Raw genomic sequence first — 23,606 nt, forward strand, 5'->3', positions numbered from 1 at the left:
GTACATACGCACACACACACAAATGTAAACAGCAAACAATTTTAAAAGCGCATTTTTTGCTTTCACTTCACTCGTTTTTTTTTCAAAGCTTGAAGCAAATTTTTTTCGTGCATTCAAATATGACGATACAGTGGCGGGTAAAATATTGTAAACGAGGCCGACAAAATTTAAAAGAAATCGAGACTGAAACAAATTTTTAATTTTTGTTTTCGAGATATCCTTACATAAATATGCGAGAAACACATTTTCTACTGCATTCCATACGTAACTTTGCCACGTTTGAAAGAATAATAATTTATATGTGATATTTTGATACATGGGCCGAACTTAAAGAAATTTTTACCAATGGGATGCTACCGCACCAAATTTTAGGCAGAGAATTTTTACAAAGAGGCTTGTCTTCAAGGAGTATCCTCATTTTGTCAGATACCCTTACCTGTCTTGCAGTCTTATACAATTACTTCTAAGTTATCGGATGAATGTCCTAAGTGATCTGGGAGTCAAACATAAGGTTTTGAAGAGGCAGACTAGAGCTGGAGCTCTTCTGTACACCCACAAATGTACACGCTGAGCAAACCATAAGAAACTAGGAAACATAGCAGTTCAGACGACGCTGGATCAAAATTTGCAGGACAAATGCAGGCCAAATTGTTTATACTCGCAGCAACGATAGGGCCTTCGGAAAGTGAAATGTATCCGATAAGCAAATCTGTCGCTTTTGTGAACTGGAGCATGAAACGTTCGCATTGTCTATGAATGCATCTGGCAAGGCAGCACTCGCCCCTTTAAGTGGCTTGAGTCTTAATTCCTGCGTGATATGAGCTACAAAAGTTGAAATGGCATTTAACGCATTAAAGGCCTCCAGTAAAAGGCTGAAAAGTCAAGAACAATTCATCTGCATAAAGGTCACAATGCATCGAGGCCCAATATTAATAATAAATGCTTTATATATTTTTGTACAAAAGCAATAGCACACTTTCAGGAAGACTTTCTTATATTGCGTAGGGAGTTGGGTAGCAGATGAAGTGGTACCACACCGCAGATCCTGGGTTCACGCACCGGGCAAAGCAACATCAAAATCTGGAAAATACTCCAAGTGCATTTCTGCCATGGAAAGCTTCTCAGTGAAAGCTCAACTGCCTTGCCGTTCGTAGTCGGCGTAAACATGTAGGTTGCGTCCGACGGATTTGGAAGAAAAACTAGAAGGAGCAGGATGCGAATTGGAAGAGAAGCTTGGCCCTAAATCTATTCGGAAATTGTCGCGTCTTACATTTATCTATTTTTACATGCCTGAAAGTATGCTTCAAATTTGTGAAGTAATTTTGTATGAAAAAATATCGCGAACCTAATACTAGGTACAAACACACACCAAATTGGCAATTTATACCATTTGGGCAATTTATTACGCAATTTATCATATAATAAATTGTAATAATAAATTGCCAATTTAAATAAAATTGCGTAAGAAATTGTTTCAAACTGCAAATGCAACCTTGTAAAGTGTGTTTATTGAGTAGATTTCAACGTCAGTTTTACGCAAGGCTCAACCATATGGTTGGCTCATTTCATCAGTTGATTTTATTTTTTTCATTTCACTGGAGTATGATTTGCAAAAGAAGAGGAACGAAACCAAAACATTGAACACATTTTCTTACAACACAAAAAAATTTTAAAGTTTTATGTTTTCATTCCATTCCATTCGCCTAATACCAACACGCACATTTTGACAGTCTGAACAAAGGTATATTGTTGCTGTAGGGATGAGCCAACCAGCTATCAAAATACTATTGTGAAAGCTAAAGTGAGTTGCATGAACACCACTCAATTTAAGTCGAAATAACCTCAATTTATTTTACTGTTTGAACATAGTATAACGGAGTTTCAAAGAACAATACCTCAAATCTCAAAGAGCGCCTTCCAAAAAATAGACATTATTTTCCAGCAAAATAGTTCCACTTTCAAACGTAAAAGCGAAAAGCGTAGTAAATATCGGAAAAAACATAGGGTTCAGAATCAACGTATCGAAGGGCTTTCGAAAAGTGTTTTCCCATTTCTGGTTATAAAACTTATCGGCCTTTGTAATAAGTGTCCTGCATCTTAAACTTGAAGTTGTTAAACCTTTCACGAAAGTCAGCAAAAATATCCAAAATTTAGCCAAACTTGGAACTCCATCCGCCGGAAAAACATTGCAAACTGCTTATTCGCCACTGTACATTCATAGCTGCTTGCTACTTCATTGATAGATCTATTGTAAGCGCTAGTTTTTTGCACAAATTTTCGAGCAAATTCTTATTTCGTTACAAATAAATTTAGCTTTCTTTATTTTCTCAACTTATTTGTTGTCTTGGTTTTTGGCACATTGTTTGAGACACATATAAGAAATATTTGTGTACGTCTGCTAGCAATAGATTTTTGTTCTGCTTGTCTTGCTTTTAGACAGATTTCATAAAAAAGCGCTATCTCACCTACTTGTTTTCTTCATTTTACTTTCATATACTTTTTATTGAACTAAGTTTTTTGCCTTTCTGTGTGCGCGTGGGTGTGTCTTCTCTGGACGCCCACTTTTTGTAGCGACCGCCACTTTCTAGAGTTCAACCTCTACGCTGTCTCATGCATAGTTGTTGCTGTGTTGCCAAAAAGTCATTCGCCTAAAAATGTGTGCACTTTTTTGTGGTGCTGCTGCATATTTTCGTGAGTGCTATTAGTCCTTGGGCGTAAATGCACGTACAAACATAGATACATATTACCACATACATACATCTATCTGCTTGTGTATAAATTGTAAGTCGCACCAGCAACGTTTGTGGCTCGAAACGGCTGCCTTGGGTACAATTTTGAATTTATTTCATAGCCTGTCATGTTTGTAAGTGTGTAGTATACTTTTGGGCGCGCCATTCTGACTAGTCAAACTTTGAATGAACTTGTAGAACTTGGAATTATTATAATGCTGGTCGACATAAGTTGGTATGTATGCATAGAAATTTTAATATTTATCAGCATTTTAAACGAATTAATATATTTTTTTTTATTTTTTAGATTAATTGGCATCCTCCATGGTAGTAATACTAGGGTGAATCTGGAAAATAATTTTAGGTGAGGCTAAATAATAATCTCACCTTTTCAGAACTCCTCCTAGCGGACTGAGAGAAGAAAGCGCACTTCTTGGTGAATCTGAGCTAAGTAGTGTCATTTACAGACTAACCAGATCCAATTATAACAAAGTTATTTACATCCTCCTCGGACTCTGTACTCTGTTACATTGTAGAAATGTGAGCTGATGAAAAAAAAAATTTAAAGGCTCTGAGGCCTAAAGTACACCACAGTTTAAGCGTTGTTTCCTAATCATAAGGGAACCAAACCGAACGCACGTACTTTGGCACCTCTTTACTTGTTTTGTTTTTGTAAACCTATTTTAAAGCTTCAAGCATTTCGTCAGAGTTGGTGTTGGTTTAGTCACTTTTACGTTTTGATGTGAATGGTGATCAGGTAATGAGTCCAAAAAGTTTCAATTGAACGATCATTTTCCTCATGCCACCCATGTATAGGAGGAAACTCTACAAGTAGCACCGGCGATTTAGAGTATATTATAATGCCTGGATAGATCCCTGCAAGAAAGCAGCCTTATGTGAGCTATTAATTCTATCAAGATCTACAACTCTTGGGCCCGTATGGTATTATACGAGCGGAACTTCTAGTTTTTTTGGGATTTTCTGCCGTTGATTGGCCACCATTTACAACTAACTGTTTTTAAATGAACAGCATATCAAAGTCTAGAAATATGGTCACAGTTACCTGGATTATAAAAGCCAGTAGGCGCTCCTTGTTTCCCCCAAAAGCTTTAGAGTACCTGACTAATGTGTAAAACTTCGACTTGAAATATGGGGGGGGGGGGGGGGTGGGGCGGGGGAGGTGTTTTGTAATGGCAAGTCTACGTAAACGGCTCCGCATACGACTATAAAGCAAATTTAGGGAACTCTAAAACAACAATCGTTTTCTCTAGATGCTTTCGTGAACATCGAAGGGGAGTTAAACAAAATTCTGCCTGTAGGCATCAAAACAAGCTGAGGAGTGGCGAGTAATCTGTTTGATTTCATTAGAAAATTTGCGAGTTAAAGGACTGTAACAACAAAGTAGGAGCTCAAATCGAGCATTCTTACCAAATCCCAGTTTACTCCGTATAAGACAGTCTTTTGTGTGCCTACTGTAAAAATTTCACCTCCGTTATTCCCTCGAAATACGACTGGGAGGGAGGATTCGCCTGGGGCAGGTAACTAGTTAGTTGATTCACAGATGAACAGAATAAGGAACGAAATAGTGCTTGTAAGTTTACTGACAGGATTTCAATAAAATCCTTTAGCTCAAGCTGCTTGACCACTGAAGTTCGGACGGGCACTTAAGGCAGTTTCCTCGACTGTGTTGCAATCAAGGTGGTTATAGGAGTATCTGACATGGGTTGCGTTATTGCCGACATATTTAAAATAATCAGAGTTTCGGAGCAGTGCAACATCCCGGGTAACTGCCAAGCACATACATGGAATTGAACTGGGTGTGGTGGGCTGTAGAGAAGTCTGAGCCACTTGCAAATTGATTTGCTTAAGCCCAATTACCTTTTGCAAATGGTTTTCGGACGAGTCATTTTCAACTGGACATGAAAAGCTCTCAGTGAAAACTCATCTGCCCTGCAGATGTCGTTCGGAGTCGGAGTCCCGTCCCGCCAATTTGTAGGAAAAATCAAGAGGAGCACGACGCACATTGGAAGAGAAGCTTGGACCAAGATCTCTTCGGAGGTTATCAGTTTGGAGCTCCACTGGCTACCCGAAATTCGTTTACTAAAGCTCAGTTATGCCTTTTATACCGCGTTTTAAAGAGTAACTGTCCAATGGGATTTCATGTGGCGCATCTATATATGTACTGGAAAAGCTTTCCTGCTGGGATAGGAACATCGAGCAACTTTGGGTATGAAAATGTTACAACTGGGTATACAAATGTATGTCATTTACTGTAAGTCTAGCCTTTATAATTGTATTACTTCTTCAATCTTCTAACACACGCGTCTATTTGCTTTTGTACTTTGACTCTCTGTGGCTACGGTAAATTGTATTTTTTGTTTTCGGTTGCTTTTGGCAACTTGCTTTTCAGCAACTTTTCTTATATCAAAAAAAAAAAAAACACAACACTCAATCGGCACACATATGCCGCTTATGCCTATACAAACACATACACAAAAATTTCATTCGCTCAAACACCAGTAAATTCTTGCAATTTCTTTTAACTTATATCTGAGACAACTCTTCCTCTTGAATCGGATCTGCCCTCCTTTCAAACAGTCACAACTCAATTCCTTTCATTTCATTTCACGTTGGGTGTTTGGATTCGCACACACAGTTTTCAGCACTCATATAAACCAGTTTGTTGGCAGTGCGTGTGTGTGTGTATGCGCCTAGAAGGACGCTACATTACACAGGGCACTTTGTTCATTTTAAGCATTTATTCATCTTTTTTTTTACTGTTGTTTTTTTATCACACTTGAAACTTATATCTTGTATATTATATGACCTGTTTTGTTGTTGTGGCAATAGGATCACTTAACACACATTTTCCCACTTAAACATTCAACAACATAACAATGGCTCAGCAGACAGCCAGTCACTTATTGAGTTCGTCACACAGTCATTGGGTGAAAGCGCGTTGGTTGTTTATTCTTTGCGTGTGTGTGTGTGTTTGTGCGTGTGTGTTTGTTGATTCGCTTGCCATGACAACATGTCCCGTCGTCTTTTAGCTTGCAGTTGTAACGTGAATACTTCCAATTTTTTTTTCAACTTCACGCACTTCACGATCAAACAGATTTTTATATGCGTTTGTTCACTGAACTTTTTTCTATTTTCTTTTTTTAACCTTTACGATTCAGCACACAGAGATTTTTTAATTCATTTCGATTGCAGTGGCTTTGCTCAAATTTTTGTTTTTGAAAAAATTTTCCCGCACTTTTTGTTTTAAATCTTTTACTGTTATCCATTCACTTTTTCTGAAAAATCTGCGCAGGATTATACTACACTCCCTCTAACTCTCTCTATAACGCCAGTTTTACAAATATACTGTTACCTTGTTACTGCAGCGTTCTGGGTCATTTCGTAAGGGACTTATAAGTGAATTGTGTCGTCGGTCGTGTTACTTTGCAGAGAGCTAAAATATTAAAAATCAAATGAATGAATTTTCGCTTTTTTTTATTGAAGTGGGATTAAGTGTCAGATGTTAAAGTCAGCGTAGAGATTCAGCAAAGCTTTGGTATATGACTTAAGAGCACTCAGATTTGAGTGCTTATTTTGTTGACAAAAAATTGTTCATGAAGTATTTAAATACAAACTTTTTGAGTTAATATCTCATTTGTCTAGTGACCTAAGTCGACCAAACCACCGCTCCCCCAAAATTTGTTGTTTTACCAAATTTAATTTTTTATTTTTTGAACTGATGCTGCCTTTTGATCTTGAGAATCTTTACATTACTTTCAATAACCTTTTGAGCTCTACTAAACGGCTTGTATCTCTTAAAAGTATGCTTTGCATTTTAGGTAACGTTGAAAACTTACCATGTGAACCCAATTTATAAAATTGATGCGTCATTATTTTAGTCTCGAGAAGCTCTTCATTTTCTTCTAATACCCTTTTGAGCGCTGAAGTTGATTTTATGTTGTTTTGTCAGCTAGACGAGATGTAGCCCCTTAAGGTATGCTTCTCATTAGACCACATTAATAACAGAAAGACTATCTCAACGGCCGCCGTGGTGTGATGGTAGCGTGCTCCGCCTAACACACCGAAGACCCTGGGTACACGTCCCGGGCAAAGCAACATCAAAATTTTAGAAAACAAGTTTTTTCAATTAGTAGAAAATTTTTCGAAGCGGGGTCCCCCTCGGCAGTGTTTTGCAAGCACTCCGAGTGTATTTCTGCCATGAGACGCTCCCAGTGAAAACTCATCTGCCTTGCAGATCCCGTTCGGAGTCGGTATAAAACAAGTAAGTCCCGTCGCGCCAATTTGTAGGAAAACTTAAAAGGAGCTCGACGCAAATTGGAAGAGAAGCTCGACCTTAAATCTCTTCGGAGATTATCGCGCCTTTCATTTATTTATTTTTATCTCAAGATTAAATTAAAAACTTGAACATCACTTCTTTGGTCTCGAGAAGCTCTTAGGTTCCTTCCAATATTCTTTTGAGCTCTGAACTTGCCCATATTTTGTTTTGTCAGCTTGATTGTTTTACCTTCATGTATGCTTCCCGTTGCATCGAACTATGAAAATATTGTGTATGCGAAAAGAATTTTTAAAATGTTTGCCATTATTTGACCCATGATAAGCTCTTTTACTCCTACCATTGCACTTTTAAACTCTGATGTTGTGGTCACATAGTTTTGTCAGCTTATCGAGTTGTAGCCCCTAAAATTATGCTTTTCGTTTCACCGAAATATGAAAAACTTGCTATGTGAACCAAAGTTTTACATTATTTGACTTTGTTGGGTTCACGAGAAGCCATTTTACTCCTCCCAGAGGAACCAAAATAGTTCAACGCAACCGCTAGGGATGTTACCATACCACCCTCGATCGCCCCACAGTTGAATTTAGAGCTATAACAGACGCCCGACTATTGGAGAAGATCTTAAATTCACCAACCGTTGTAGCACTGGAAAGAATTCCGTCCACAGCATCCTTAAAGCTGCAGCTTCAGCTTGGAAGATGTATTATCTGGGATGAAGCAAAAGTGTAGTACTAATGGCACTAACGTAAATATAATATAGCTACAACAACAACTACATAACGAAAACGTCTACCAATCAGAGTAACCTCAAATGAGAAAGTTATTATGCGTCTGGTTTAGTTGAAAATTTTCTTGGACGTACCTTTCTAGCCCTGCGTCGAAGATATAAATAAAATAAATGTAAGGCGCGATAACCTCCGAAGAGATCTAAGGCCGAGCTTCTCTTCCAATTTGCGTCGTGCTCCTCTTGATTTTTCCCTACAAATTGGCCGGACGGGACCTACATGTTTTATGCTGACTCCGAACGGCATCTGCAAGGCAGATGAGTTTTCACTGAGAGCTTTTCATGGCAGAAATACAATCGGAGCGCTTGCCAGACACTGCCGAGGGGCGACCCCGCTTAGAAAAATTTTCTTCTAATTGAAAAATCTTATTTCTAAAATTTTGATGTTGCTTTGCCCGGGAGTTGAACCCAGGGCATACGGTGTGATAGGCGGAGCACGCTACCATCACACCACGGTGGCCGCCGTGTATATAGTGTATAAGAATTAATATTAGGAGCACCTAGGAGCAGTCAAGATCTCGTACTTACAAAATTATTAAATTTGAGCACAGTTTGCAGTATCATTTAAACTTCACCTTGGCTGTTGCACATTTAAAATGCATCTTAGTTTAAGCGTTCAAGTATTAGGAATAATGTATAGTTTACTACTGCTTTTGCAATATGAGAGGTTAGGTTCAACGGGCCGGTCAGACTTCATATAGACTGAATGCGTCCATAAGTTTATCAAAATTTGTTTGACGACCAAACGGAAGAACCGCAATCAGGACCTCTCGTCCTCTTGGCAAATATTAAAAGTTTTCTAGGACCTACATAGCTTAGTTACTGCCTCGAGGTCAGTTAACTCTGCCGCCACTATTAACTGAAGCCTTGATTTGGCGAGCGCAGGACACGAACACTGAATGTGCTTAACCGCTTCCTTCTGCAGTTCGCACTTCCTACACGTGCTTTTACTGACGAAACTTAACTTATAAGCATGTGACGCCAGAGAAGGCGGTGTCCCACTAGTATCCCCATCATGAGCCTTAAATCCTTCCTCCTCAAAGATATGAGACCTTTTGTGAGTATGCTTTGCACATAATCTTAGACCCCTTCCATTAAATTGAAACCATCCGTATACACATCTATAGTATTTTCTGCCGTTTCTGCACCCTGGCACCTGAGACTCTTCGAAGCTTTTGGGAAGTTTTATCGATGGTGATAGTCCTTTGCCGAATACAGATCTGGTAATTTTGCGAAAAATAAGACCATTGTTATACTAGCCCAACCATCTCATGAAGAACTTCATATGACCAGTTTAAACCTTCTTGGTAATCCAGCCGTATCTTTCCGTGGGGAGTTTGGGGTCGCCTCGTCTGCTAAATAATCAGGATTCTCCATGGGTAAGTGATGTTGACAATTGGGTTGAAGAAGCTCTACCCTTGAAAGAATTACACTACACTACTCCCTGAACTCCCTTTTTCCGCTTTCATCGTCTCTGATTAAAAAAAACTCTTCCAAAAACTGCTTGAACAAACACCATGTAAAGTTTAACTTAATAATCATTCTTAAATTTTGCCTAGCTTTATGTGACGCAAATCCATTGAAGTGTCATCAAATTTTTTTATTTTTTGACAGTAAGACACCGCACAAATTTTTAGCATCCTTTTCGGGTCAAAGGAATCAAAATGTGGTCTGGTGATTACTTTACTTTTCACAATTTTATTTTTCATAGTTTTCCCTAGATGAAAGTAATTTCTTCAAATATTTTTCGGTTCACTTAATATGAACTGAAATTTTAAATACAAATTGGTGTACAAAAATAAACAAAAACAGTGCAATCAACCATATTACCTTTGCTTGTACTTAGTTCAAATAACAATGTTCAAAAATAAGTAATTACAGAATGGAAAAAAGCAAACAATCCGAAAATATGGTGCACTGAGGTGTAATACATAAATAAAATTGAATTTTATTCATTTGGCTTAATAATGATGTTAACAACCTGCTATGCTTCAAAATATATTGTATGTGGATAAAAAAAAAAGTAGTGGAGAATTTAAAGCGTAGTAACTATTAAGTGGTCGACGAAGTGCAGGTGGAAGTGTGCTGAATTTTTCGATTTAATAGATTTTTCCAATGAATTTTTCACTTTAAATGTTAACAAAATAAGTGGAAAAGCTATGGTGATATGATACGATTTTAAGCACGAAAAAAGTTTCTTTATACCTGCAGTGAGTAAAAGAACTTCACACAAAAAGCTGCATGCTTTCAGGCGGCCACATTCAATTTTATTCAGATGGATTTGTGAATTTTATTCCTTAACGAAATTTGAACAAATTTCACATTCAGGTGTATGTATGTATGTACATATTTACAATTTACATTGAATATATCAAAAGTTTGTAACACATTCACAGCATATCAGCCTAAAAGTATGCAGGGTTTCTATAGTAACACTAAATCCTTCTTAAAAAAAAAAAAAAATAAATAAAAATTCATTTTTTGTTGTCTTCATTTAACCGAAAATTGTTGAAAATTTTTTAATTTCCAAGCATAATTCATGAATTCTCGTAACAAAGCAAGAGCTATTAACTGCATTACAGCTCTAACGCCTGAAAGTATGCTTCAGATTCAGTTGAAATATTTGAAGCATCCACACTTGCATAATGAAGAAGCGACGCACATGCACTTACTCAAACAAACACACAAACATACACATACAAGTGCATATGGTTTTTACATGCCCTTAGGTTGAAATGACCTGAAAAGAATAATGATGCCACTCAGCATAGCGCGCTGTAGCGTTGAGAAACGTTTCGAGAACGTCATGCCGCAGGTCAAATACTTTGTAGCTTTAATGCTTTGAAGAATATGTTTCTCGACACAGTTTTGCCTTCATTTTATTATATTTTTTTTATTCGACAGCTTTACAAAATTGTTTATTTATTGTACTTATGTACTATATGGTCAGGAAATAGACAAAGAAATAGAAAATTCAATACTTGGGCTGTTTCAACAAGTTTTCTCGCTATAAATATGTTATTTAGGATGATTTTCTTTCTATAGCTTCTGGGTTTTTTCTGCTCGCTCAAAAAAAACTTTCAATTGAAAAGCAGCAAAAAACTAAGCACCATAATTCTGCACGCTTAATTTGTTATACTCAGTTGAGCAGAGCTCACAGAGTATATTAACTTTGATTGGATAACGGTTAGTTGTACAGGTATAAAGGAATCGAGATAGATATAGACTTACACATATCAAAATCATCAGTATCGAAAAAAAATTTGATTGAGCCATGTCCGTCCGTCCGTCCGTCTGTCCGTTAACACGATAACTTGAGTAAATTTTTAGGTATCTTGATGAAATTTGGTATGTATGTTCCTGGGCACTCATCTCAGATCGCTATTTAAAATGAACGATATCGAACAATAACCACGTCCACTTTTTCGATATCGAAAATTTCGAAAAATCGAAAAAGTGCGATAATTCATTACCAAAGACGGATAAAGCGATGAAACTTGGTAGGTGAGTTGAACTTATGATGCAGAATAGAAAATTAGTAAAATTTTGGACAATGGGCGTGGCACCGTCCACTTTTAAAAGAAAGTAATTTAGAAGTTTTGCAAGCTATAATTTGACAGTCGTTGCAGATATCTTGATGAAATTTGGCACGAGCATTACTCCTATTACTATATGTATGCCTAATAAAAATTAGCAAAATCGGAGAACGACCACGAACAAATTTTTTTAAAGTCAAATTTAAAAAAAAAGTTAATATCTTTACAGTATATAAGTAAATTATGTCAACATTCAACTCCAGTAATTATATGGTGCAACAAAATACAAAAATTAAAGAAAATTTCAAAATGGGCGTGGCTCTGCCCTTTTTAATTTAATTTGTCTAGGATACTTTTAAAGCCATAAGTCGAACACAAATTTACCAATCCTTGTGAAATTTGGTAAGGGCTTAGATTTTAGGACGATAATTTATTTCTGTGAAAAGGGGAAATCGGTTGAAGTCACGCCCATTTTTTATACACAGTTGACCGTCAGTCCTTCAGCTCGGCCGTTAACACGATAACTTGAGCAAACATCGATATATCTTTACAAAGCTCATTTCACGTACTTATCTGAACTCACTTTGTATTGGTATAAAAAATGGCCGAAATCCGACTATGACCACGCCCCCTTTTTCGATATCGAAAATTACGAAAAATGAAAAAAATGCCATAATTCTATACCAAATACGAAAAAAGGGATGAAACATTGTAATTGGATTAGTTTATTGACGCAAAATTTAACTTTAGAAAAAACTTTGTAAAATGGGTGTGACACCTGCCATATTAAGTAGAAGAAAATGAAAAAGTTCTGCAGGGCGAAGTTAAAAGCCCTTGGAATCTTGGCAGGAATACTGCTCGTGGTATTACATATATAAATAAATTAGCAATACCCGACAGATGATTTTCTGGGTCACCCTGGTCCTCATTTTAGTCGATATCTCGAAAACGCCTTCACATATAATACATACCACCACTCCCTTTTAAAACCCTCATTAGTACCTTTAATTTGATACCCATATCGTACAAACACATTATAGAGTCACCCCTGGTTCACCTTTATGGCGATATCCCTAAATGACGTCCACCTATAGAACTATGGCCCACTCCCTCTTAAAATACTCTTTGATACCTTCCATTTGATACACATGTCATACAAACATATTCCAGGGTTACCCTAGGTTCATTTTCCTTCATGGTGGTTTTCCCTTATTTTGTCTCCATATCTCTCAACTGAGTATGTAATGTTCGGTTACACCCGAACTTAGCCTTTCGTACTTGTTTTAGTTTTGCAATTGAAATCTTTTTCTAAGCGAGCAGAAAAAATTTGAAATTTTAGAAAAAAAGACGGTCATAGATAATTTGATATGGAAAATCTTTTTATTTTTCTTACATCATAACAGTTGCTAAATTTATCGCACGGTTTCCGGAACTGCCTATTCTTAAGACATTATACAAGTTAAGAAAAGGTTACTAAAATTATTTCAGCTGCGCCTTACAGTATGCAGTAGTGGGCATTTTTTAAGAGCGAGTTTAAACCACAGTTATAGTTGACAAGAGTTTAACCATGCCACTTTGGCTGTTTAAGCTGAGATGAGCAGCAACATTTTATGTTATCGATCAAAGTGGCAAGGTTAAACTCTATTCAACTATAACTGTGGTTTAAACTTGCACTGAAAACTCGGGCGTAAACCACTTTAAAAGTTGAACTTACTTTAACATTACCAACTTAACTGTTTAAGCTAAGATGAGCAGCCAAGTTTTGTGTTAAAGAACAATGCGCAAGCTTAATTGAGATTAGCCGTAAGATTAATCCTTAGCTAATACCTCCCAGGGAAGCTAAGCTGTCTCCAGCTATCGCCCTCGACAAACAAAAATCGACCTCTAAAAGCCTCTCAACATACCTCTCCCGATGTACGGCTCAGAATCATGGACGGTATCGAAGAAGGCCTTTGAGGTCTTTGTGTGAAATGTTTCCCAGAAGATTTATGCTTTCTCCCATTGCGCCAGAATCGTATTTCGAAGGAAATTTGATGATGAGCTATATGAGTGCTTTATTCGTTGCACAAAAGTTTCACTGGTTAAGTTATGATATACGAATTCCTACGGGCACTTGTTATTGGTGTTTGCAATGGGCGTCAGTTACCTTTAACATTTATGTCTGTGTTGTGCTTTCTGATTTTGTATGAAAACTTTTTACTTTTTTTTAATATAGTTCTAGCCTGAATGTAGTACGCGATCGAATCTGAAATTATCTCACGACAGTAAAAGCTAAGCCCCAGCCAAGGATTACCAATCTTGTAGGCCTCTCCAAAACTTAGAAATGCATTGAAAAACATTATCATGCAAGCTGTACCTTCTCGAGTGTGTCAATGAGTACCAAAAGAAATCGAGTCTAAAAATGCTTTGTCAAAGTGAAGGGTGTGAATTCACTTTTACAAAGAATTTTTCGGCAGTTAGCTTTCTAACGCATGTTTTCAAACTGTCACTGTGCTCCCTTGCCAACACTAATTTTCTTAACGATAGACAGACTTCTGTACAATTTTCAATCGAAACAACCAAGTTTATCTGTTAAACAGGATTTGCCAAAAGCTGGTGATCTATCCATGCTACTATTACATTTATACATACTAAAGAAGCCCAATCGCTCCGTGTAGCTTTGCGTTTGACATTCCAAAACACCGCACTCAAGACTGTTGTGAAGCATAGTCTAGTGACGGCCGAGAATCGTCCCAGCGAACTATTGCAAATTTCCCATTGATATTAAGGATCAATAACCCGCTTTCTGCATCATCCATACAAGGTCAGTAAGCGTTTTCCCGCCGGAACATTACGTTATCCGATCTACTTCCACTCACTTACAGCGGAAGAAGGATGCTTAATTTTCATGGAGACATGTGTTAATGGGGATTGACTTCGATTGGGTAACTGTAACAGCTTATACGTGATGTTTATCCTGCATATAAAGAGTACCAGGACCTCTATACTAAACTTGATAAATGCCCTAAATTTTACCGAATATTTCAATTAAATTTCTTTGTACATAACTTTGTTTTTAACAAATGGATGGAACAAATGCTACCCTCTTTTTATTACTACTTTGTCCCTTACCCTTAGTCTTACTCTCTCTCTCTTCCTCTTCCTCTTGTATTCATTACTGTTTCGACTTTCCTCCAACTTCTTTCACTTTTTCTTCCCATTATCTCTGTTTTCTCTTCTCTTTTATTTCATGACCCCGTTTTTAATGTTGAGTTAAATCGAGTTTGGCTTTTTTCGCACATTTCATTACTAAAGTAGTAAAAAAGTAGCATAATAGTATCAAAAATTTTTCCTCCTTACTACTTGAAAATTCATGACTGGAATATGAAGGCCGTCAAATTTTGTTGTTGTACTAATTGCTTCATCTGTCTGGTTTTATTGCGTCATGCCCCAGAGAGTGATTCTCAAATTAAGTATTACACAGCACAACAAAAAAAAACAAGGTTATTTTTTTTCAATACCAAAAGTAAATTCTAGCTAGAAAGTAATACCAACTAACCTAAAATAATTTATTTAATAATTTGAGAACTAAAACAACGCGACATCAGGACGGACAAAGTGACAACAACTAAAATAAAAATTCAGAAATTGTCTATAAAAAAAAATAATTTCATACATTAAAAGCATTACACAAAAAAAAAAAGATTCATCATAATTTTACACAAAAAATTTGTACCATACAAAGCGTCCATCTTAAATTAGGCTGAACTGGCCGCTCAATAAGACCTTATATAGAGTGAATGTGTTCATAGTGTTAACAAAATTTTTTTGACAATCAGATATCAGGACTTATGCTATAGAATAACACCGTCCTCTTGGCCAATACTAGAAGTGTTCTATGGCCTAGCTTAATTCCTGCCTTGAGATCTGGCAACTCTGGTGCCCTTAATAACTGGAGCCTTGACCTAGAGAGCGCAGGACACAAACACAGAATGCGCTAAACCGTTTCTTCCTGCAGCTCGTACTTTCTACATCTTCTGGTACTGACGAGGCCTAATTTATAAGCACGTGACGTCAAAAGGCAGCTTCCAGTTAGGATGCCCATTATGAGCCTTAAGTCTTCTCTCTTCAGATATTTATTTATTTATTATTTAAAGTCGACGACAAACTATGGTCGACTGCATAATATAAAAGATATATAAATATACAACTCAAAAGATAAAATTTAAGATATATCGAGATTTCAACAATGTTATATTACAAACAAAGAAATATTAATGAACATTACTATTTAATTTCAAAATATAATAATAATAAGAAATATGAGTAGAAATAAGATCTTATGCCGAAATCTTATACTGGCGGAATGCATCAGATTCCGCTCAGCATGATATCGGAATGCAGTTGATTCCAATCTCCCTGTTGGAATGCAACAAGATTCCAATCAGCATGTCATGGGAATCCGGCAGTGCTAAGAGTAGTGTAATGAGGATACGCCATCACAAGGCATAAAAAAGTAACATGACCTGTGTTGTTCAGCTCGATGCCTGACCCATAAGATTATACTGCCGGAATGCATACGATTCCGGTCAGTGACTTATGAAAAAGCATGTTTTTTACGTTGTTGGAATGCACCAGATTCCAATCAACACAGTACTGTCTTGTACCTTCTTAATGATACATGTTGATAAATGTTCCTCCATCCTTAAGCGAAATAGTTCCTGTCGACAAAGAGGTCGACAAAGGGGTAAATAGAAAGGAACGTAGTGTCTGGATACTCTAGGGGGAACCGCAAAAAACAAGCGGCTGAGGAGGTCCGCGGAATCAATTTCTGCAATAATGAGCTTATGGATGAACAATACCCCCAGTAATATTCTCCAATTTTCCAGAGTGGGTAAGTTAATAAGAAGAAGTCTACTTCTGTATGGAGGAAGGTGGAGACTTGAGTCCCAATTAAGGCCGCGCAATGCAAATATCAAAAATTGCTTTTGAACTGACTCAAGACGCTTTATATGCTTTTGAGAAACAGGGGACCAAACGCATGAGCAATACTCGAGTATTGGACGAACCAGCGATGTGTAAAGAACCTTAGTGAGGTACGGATCATCGAACTCTTTAGCCCATCTTTTAACAAATCCAAGTAAACCCAAAGCTTTGTTGGCTATAGATGAAATATGCATGTTAAAATTCAATTTCGGATCAAAAAGGACACCTAGATCATTTGCAATAGCTATACGCTCCAAAGGCGTACCATCTATTACATAAGATTTCAATGCTGGCTTCACTCGGTGAAATGTCATATGCTTACATTTAAAGCAATTTAAAGCTAGTAAATTTGTTGTGCACCAACATTGGAACGAGTCCAAGTCGGCCTGAAGAAGATCCAAGGAACTCAAATCGGTAGGACAGTAAGTGTAGCAAAGTTTTACATCATCCGCATACATTATAGTATGGGAATATAATATTGTATGTGGCAAGTCATTAATGAAAAGGGCAAAGAGCAAAGGGCCAAGATGACTTCCCTGGAATACGCCGGAGGAAACTCCGAACGATTAAGACAGATTGCACTTGAACAGGACTTTTTGGGACCGGTTAGAAAGATAGCTTTTCAGCCACATTAAGAGGTGAAACGGAAAGCCCAGTAAATCAAGCTTATGAATAAGCAACTCATGGTTGACGGTATCAAATGCTTTGCTGAAGTCAGTGTAGATGACATCCGTTTGCTTGTTCGCTAAAAATCCTTCCATAACTATAGAGGTGAATACAAGCAAATTTGTAGTGGTTGACCTTTGACGAATAAAACCGTGTTGGCATGCAGATAAAAGACTAGAACACTGATATTGCAGTTGACTGGTGACAATCTGTTCAAAGACTTTAGGAATGACTGAAAGTTTAGCAATACCCCTGTAGTTTTCAACTTTTGACCTACTACCTTTTTTATGCAGGGGTATAATAAAAGACTGTTTCCAAAGTGCCGGGAATGACGCAGATCCCAGAGATAGCCAAATAATTTTAAAATAGGCTCATACATGTTTTCGGCGCAGTATCTAAGCACGCAACTAGGAACACCGTCCGGTCCCGGAGAAAAGGTGGGCTTCAAAGATTGAAGACTCTGAAGAACAATATTACCATCAATAGCAGGATTCCTAATGTAATTTGAGCTATCTAAGTGATAGGGATATTGACCGGAATGAAAACCACTGGATGAATACGTGGACTTAAAGAACTCAGAAAATAATTCAGCAACGTCGTCATCAGTGCAAGCTTTTTTACCTCCAAAGGTTAATGAGGAAGGATACCCAGAAGTTTTCCGCTTACGAAACTGTAAAACTTTTTTGGATTTCTAAAAAATTGGGCTTTACAACAACTCAAGTAATTTTTATAACAAAGATGATTAAGACGGTGAAATTTAGAACGAGCTATTAGATATTTAGAGAGGTCTGCAGATGCTCCAGATTTCTGGAACCTCTTATAAAGCCTAGATTTATTGTTATTAAGTCTGATAAGTTGCCTTGAAAACCAAGGGGGCTTATTCGAACATAGGGTATAGCGAGTAGGAATGCAGGTATCAAAGAAGCCATCAAGCGTACTGTAAAATATAGAGATAACCGAATCGGCATCAGTGCAAGCATAGAGATCCGACCAATCATGGGAAGCCAACAGATCATTGAGCGTAATGAAATTCGCTTTGTAGAAGCATCTAGATCGGGGACGAGACTGTACTTGAATCCTACGGGGTAGGCTGATTATCAAGTGATATCTCTAGCGTAGGGTGAAGAGGGTCTTCTGGAAGGGATAAAGGTGGTATTCGCGTAAAGGCAGTACCCACCGAGCCATCCACAAATACTAAATCCAGCATTTTATTTCCACTATTTGGAACATTGTTAATCTGTAAAAGAGATGAGTCTAACAAGCAATTGAGAAACTCATGTTGAGCAGTGGGAGTTAAAAAGTTTGAATCACTTATATTAACCCAACTAACTGTTGGCAAGTTAAAGTCACCAACAACAACAAGTCGATCGTTATCTCCCAACTGCGAATGCAAATCACAGATGACCGAGCTATAACTAACATAAACATCCATATCCGAACGAGGTGGTATATACGAACAGCAAACAATTACGCTATAGCTACCGAATGAAAGCTTAACTGCTATGAATTCGATATGAGAGATATTGTCCAGCGAAATCAACTCAGACGATAGGTTAGACTCAACAGCAATAAGGACACCTCCCGCTCTAGAGATGCGATCACGCCGATAAACAGCATATTTATTTGAAAAAACCTCAGAATTGTAATTATCAGGCTTTAGCCAGGTCTCCGTAAAAGCTACAACTTGTGTAGAAAAGTTGAAAGAATTAAGGAAGAATGGAACAAGTTTTGATCGTAAACCACGAACATTTTGGTAATTAATGAGAAGACGGGACAGATCAGCAATTACCTTTGTGTTGTTATTACTGTGTTCGTCATACCGTTTTTTGGCTGTAATAAAACAGGTTCGGCCCTCGCCTTTCTCGTGAACAAGTGAACCACAGTATGCTTGGGCCAAAAAGAGGAATCAAGTACCTTATCGAAATATTCATCTGAAAGGGATATTTTAAATGAGGAGATGTCTCTCTCATATTTAAAGTTAAATTTATACACATTGATGTTACTAGTGGGTGCAACACCAAGTTTAGAGCAAACGTAATGAGCAATGTCATTTTCGGTAAGCGAGGCGTGTAATCGGGACACAAATACAGCCCTACGAGGTGGCACGGCAGTCACCTGCAAAGGAGTAGCGGATAGCGCACCAGAGAGCTGGGAAGGTGCGGCCGTTATAGCGTTGGTTATCGAGCCCGTACTATTTTTTTCAGGTACACTTGTATCGTTAGCAACAACCCCAGTATCGGTAACTGTTATTGTTGGAGCTAAAGATACCGGTGGAGGTGTAGGATGAATTGGGGAGTCCAGCGAAATCAACATTGGTGACGTAGAACAAACAGCCGCAAAGGTACCACTATTAGTTTATGAAGCAATTTATGAGTCTTATATTGTAGGATTTGCACATGCAGGCGCTTCTGTCCACGCCTTTCCTGCTTTTTCGATCATATGCAACTCCTGTCTCCTTATGATTTTTCCCAAACGGATTGGGACATTTACTGTGGATTCACTAAATGCTGCACCCATGTCAACACTTAGGGTTTTTCGTTACCTTCTATCTCTTCATGGCCGTGAACCTAGTATAGATATATGGTCCGCATTGAGCGAAGTTTTTCCAATGCTTCTTTAAATTCCAGGACACTTCTTGATAAAGTACTGTGTGAAATTATTGCCCTAATTGCCATCTTACTCTCAATATATATATTGACGCAATTGAAGCTAAAGCACGCTTCCTCCAGAATTTCTGCTGCTTTCTTCATGACTATAATTTCCGCCTGAAAGGAGCTGCAGTAACCTAGCAGCCTATAGGATCTACTTATTTCTGATCGTTAACAGCAGACCTGACGTGTTCCGTTAATTTGGAACCATCCGCACATACTTGGATAGTATTATCTACCATTTCTGCACCCTATCGCCAACCCTGCGGCTTAATTGTGGCCCTCAAAACTTTTTCGCAGCTGAGCGAAAGGACATACATATTTCCATATTGGTACTACATATTTTTCCTGTTTTTTTTTTTTGTTTTTGTATATAGAAACTTTGCTTACTTTTAATTAATTTTCAGGCCAACCGCAATAGCACTTGAAGCTCCAATTCATTTAACCATTTCCACATTGGCCTCTTTGCACATCAACACACAAGCACCATTTAATTCGGCCATAAGTAAACATTTTCAACTGCCATTAAATAAATTCGAACTAATCCAACTTTTTTTTCATTCAAACATTTAATTATAATGCCAGCTTAATTTTTCAAACTCACACTCAACGGCGCAGGAGAATTTTGTATCCATTATTTCATAAACAGTTCATTTGTTTTCTTTTGTCATGCATTCATTTCGTATTTATACATTTGTTATTCAAATCATTTTGCTTTTGTTATTTTGCACACTTTTGAACTTTCTCGAACTTCCGCTCGTAAATATTTCACATCAAAAGCATTTATGCCATCAAAACATAAATATCCGCTATCTACACTTCTCTCCTTCCACTTTATCAACATCTTATTTATCATTCATCACTTTATCATTTTGTTTGAATTGCTAATTCGTTGTGAAGTTTTTTTTTTTATTTGCACTCGAACACGACACGCGCTGTCACACAACTACATTTACATTTGTCTATAAACATTAACCGTTACAATAGCGGCATACGCGTCAACACGCCGCTAGTTGTCCTTTATGACTATTTCAAAAATATCTTGGCGCTGATTTTGCCTTTTCAAAAATCCTTTCTAGCATGTCGGCCACACTCAACTCTGCATACTTTTAGCAATGGTAAACATACATACCGTCGTTGTTATTGCTGTTGGTATTATGTTCGTCATTCTCGGTATCGCTTTCTTATCGCTATCGAATTTGTATTGTCGGAGCTTGTAATTTTGTTTGTTTATAGCTCGTATGTCCTTTGGTCGGCTGGTCTTCATGTATGAAAGCTGCAAAAAAGCTTTCAATCACATGTTTTCTTGCAGATGCTCTACTTGCGCGCTCTCGCGCTCAGTAAGTGGTGTTTTGGGCGTTGCTTTGTTGTCTTACTAAACACACCATACAATATTAGAGTACTTACCAGTTAACTAACCACAATTTCCCCTTTGTAGGTTTTCTAACCATTACTTCCCCAGCACAAACTGTGGGGAGTTACAAATATTATCATCAAAGGACATGCGGCCCGAATGGTATAAAGGAGAGGCTGTGGTGGTGGTTGGTAAACAAGGAATAAAAAGTTTTGCATGCGATATTTTTGTTTTGGCGTTAAACTTGTGCATTGTAAATTTTAAGTTAAATATAGAAGTTCGCCTGGTTTATTCGAGAGACATTGCGTCAGTTACTCTGCTATCAGATTTAAAAAAAATACCTGGCGCGATATACTTCCGATGAGGATTTAGGTCAAGCTTCTCTTTCAATTCGCGTCCATCACCAATTTTATTTTTCCAACAAATTGGCGAGACGGAACCTTCATCTTTTAAGCCTGCCTTCTGCATGGCATATGAATTTTCACTGAGAAGTGTTGAGCCGGATATGAAAAACTTTTTTCTGATTGAAAAAACTTGTTTCTCAATTTTTGATATTGCTTGTTTATGTATGCTTGTTTTTAAATCAGCCTCATTAAGTAAAATATCGCACTAAGGATCTCAGAATATAAGAGCAGTAGGGCTTGACTATGGTTAGGTTAGGTTGAAATGGCCGATTGAGGACCTCACATAGAAGTTTGTTTTAACGACCAAACTGAAAAACCCTATCAAAAACCTGGACCCATGTTATAAAATAACTCCGTCCTCTTGGCAAATACTAGAAGTTTTTCGGTATCTAAGCCACTTGCTGCTTCTAGGTCTGACAGCTGTATCACTCCTAATAGCTGGAGTCTTAGCCTGGCAAGGCTTGACTATAGTAATCGAAAACCATAGGCTGGGCTTTGAATTCTTCGTACAAAAAACCTTAACAATCCGATAAAATCTCCGTTTTCTGTTGAAAGCCTCGGCAAAGAAAGCTTGTACCTGGAATGTCAGAACGCTGGTTGATGTCTCCATGAGAACAGAGGCTGACATGCTGGAAATGCGAGAGACAGGCGAAGGCAGAAGAACAGTAAACCCTTATGACATTACCGCAGTAAGGGACGAGAGCATCGCAATTAAAAATAACGGGCGTTCCGCCACAATTTATATCAAGGCCAAATTTTAAGATATATCATTTATTTGCCCCCTTCCACGCACCAAATGGGAAAGCGATCAATGTGGATAAACGAAAAAAGATAAGCGAAGACTAACCCTGCCATGACAATAAAATCTTACGTGTGAACTTTAACATCAAGCTTGGCAAGAAAATGGTATTAGGTGCTACAGTTGAAATTGTATGTTCATTGCCTTCATTGCGGCAGGAAATCTAAAGATCAGGTTATGATAGAAGAGCACGGAACCAAATTGGTCACTTCGTAATCAGCTGCAGGAACAGCACCTGCGTGCTAAGCGGAAGAGAGAAGCCGACCAGCCTAAGTGCCAAGCTTCAGACAATGGCTAGTTTGCATAATTTTTCAAAGCAGAGGCAGATTCCTGCATAAGAATGACTACTTGGTAACCTGAGTACAGAGTTCACCTAAACTGCGAAGGACGGACTTATCCTCAGGTATTGGAATCGGTGTATTCGCGACACTCACGTTACTGTCAGCTTCTATAAATATATATGGCTCGGGATCATGAACGTTATGTAGAATAGGTATGGCGAGCTTTGGAGTATTCGAAAGAAAATTTCTCTGAAAGATGTATGGTCCAATCCATAAGAAACAAGGTGCATTTCGAAGGAGGATTAATAATGATCTTTCCGCGGACTTCCAATTATCTGAATGGACAAAAATGATCCGGCCAAGAAAGTAGTGCACTCGTCACCCGTATTTGGAAGCATAAGAAGGGGTTTTTCCACTAAATAGGAAGGGTCAGGTAGAAGGGCACTTGAACTTCCTTGAAGTAGGTCGATATGCATATAATTCATGCCCGAATGACAAATGGAAAATTAAACCAATAAAGATACATGCCATGAGAACAACACACAAGCATGAATAACCTTGAAATGGGAATGGAATTTGACGAAAAATTAGCGCATATGTAAGCGGAAAACGAATGACAAATAGGCTAGGTTAGGTTAGGTTGGGTGGTAGCTTCCCTGATGAGAGGAAGCTCACTTGGACAACATGATGGTCCGTTGTGATACCACATATAATAAACTAAACTAACGGTGACGTAGATATAACTACTTAGAGAATCGTTGGGTAGCAACGATAAAGTTCCGAATGATCCCGATCTCAACCTTGGATAGCTCCTCGGGAGATCCAAGTGAGTCACGACCAAAATACTTTCGTCTAGTTCTGGCAAAAGCTGGGCAGTCAAGCATAAAGTGATTTGGTGATTTCACCTCATCATCCTCCATACAGCTGTAGCAGGATGGAGTTTCCAATATATTGAGACGTACCGCATGGATACCCATGGGACAGTGCCCTGTCAAAACCCCAATGACCATTGATAGGTGAGCCTTAGTGAACCCAATTATTTCAGCAGACCTCCTGCCATCCACTTTCGGCCAGAAAGATCTTGATATCCTACAAGACGTAGTGTCCGCCCAACGTTTGCTGAGCTGACTCGAGGCCCAGCTA

At 38.0% G+C, this 23,606-nt stretch overlaps 1 protein-coding gene across 1 annotated transcript in view; it reads right to left on the reverse strand.

Moving 5' to 3' along the window:
* Nucleotides 1-20,654, reverse strand: part of dpr20 (defective proboscis extension response 20) — a 311,446-nt gene extending 290,792 nt beyond the window's left edge. The window contains exon 1 of the mRNA XM_067757671.1: nt 20,016-20,654. The gene's annotated coding sequence lies outside the window, so the exon portion shown is untranslated. The remainder of the gene's footprint in view (nt 1-20,015) is intronic.
* Between the last annotated feature and the right edge of the window lie 2,952 nt (nt 20,655-23,606).

The sequence above is a fragment of the Eurosta solidaginis genome, chromosome 5, assembly GCF_040869045.1.
Source record: "Eurosta solidaginis isolate ZX-2024a chromosome 5, ASM4086904v1, whole genome shotgun sequence".
NCBI classification, from domain to species: Eukaryota; Metazoa; Arthropoda; class Insecta; order Diptera; family Tephritidae; genus Eurosta; species Eurosta solidaginis.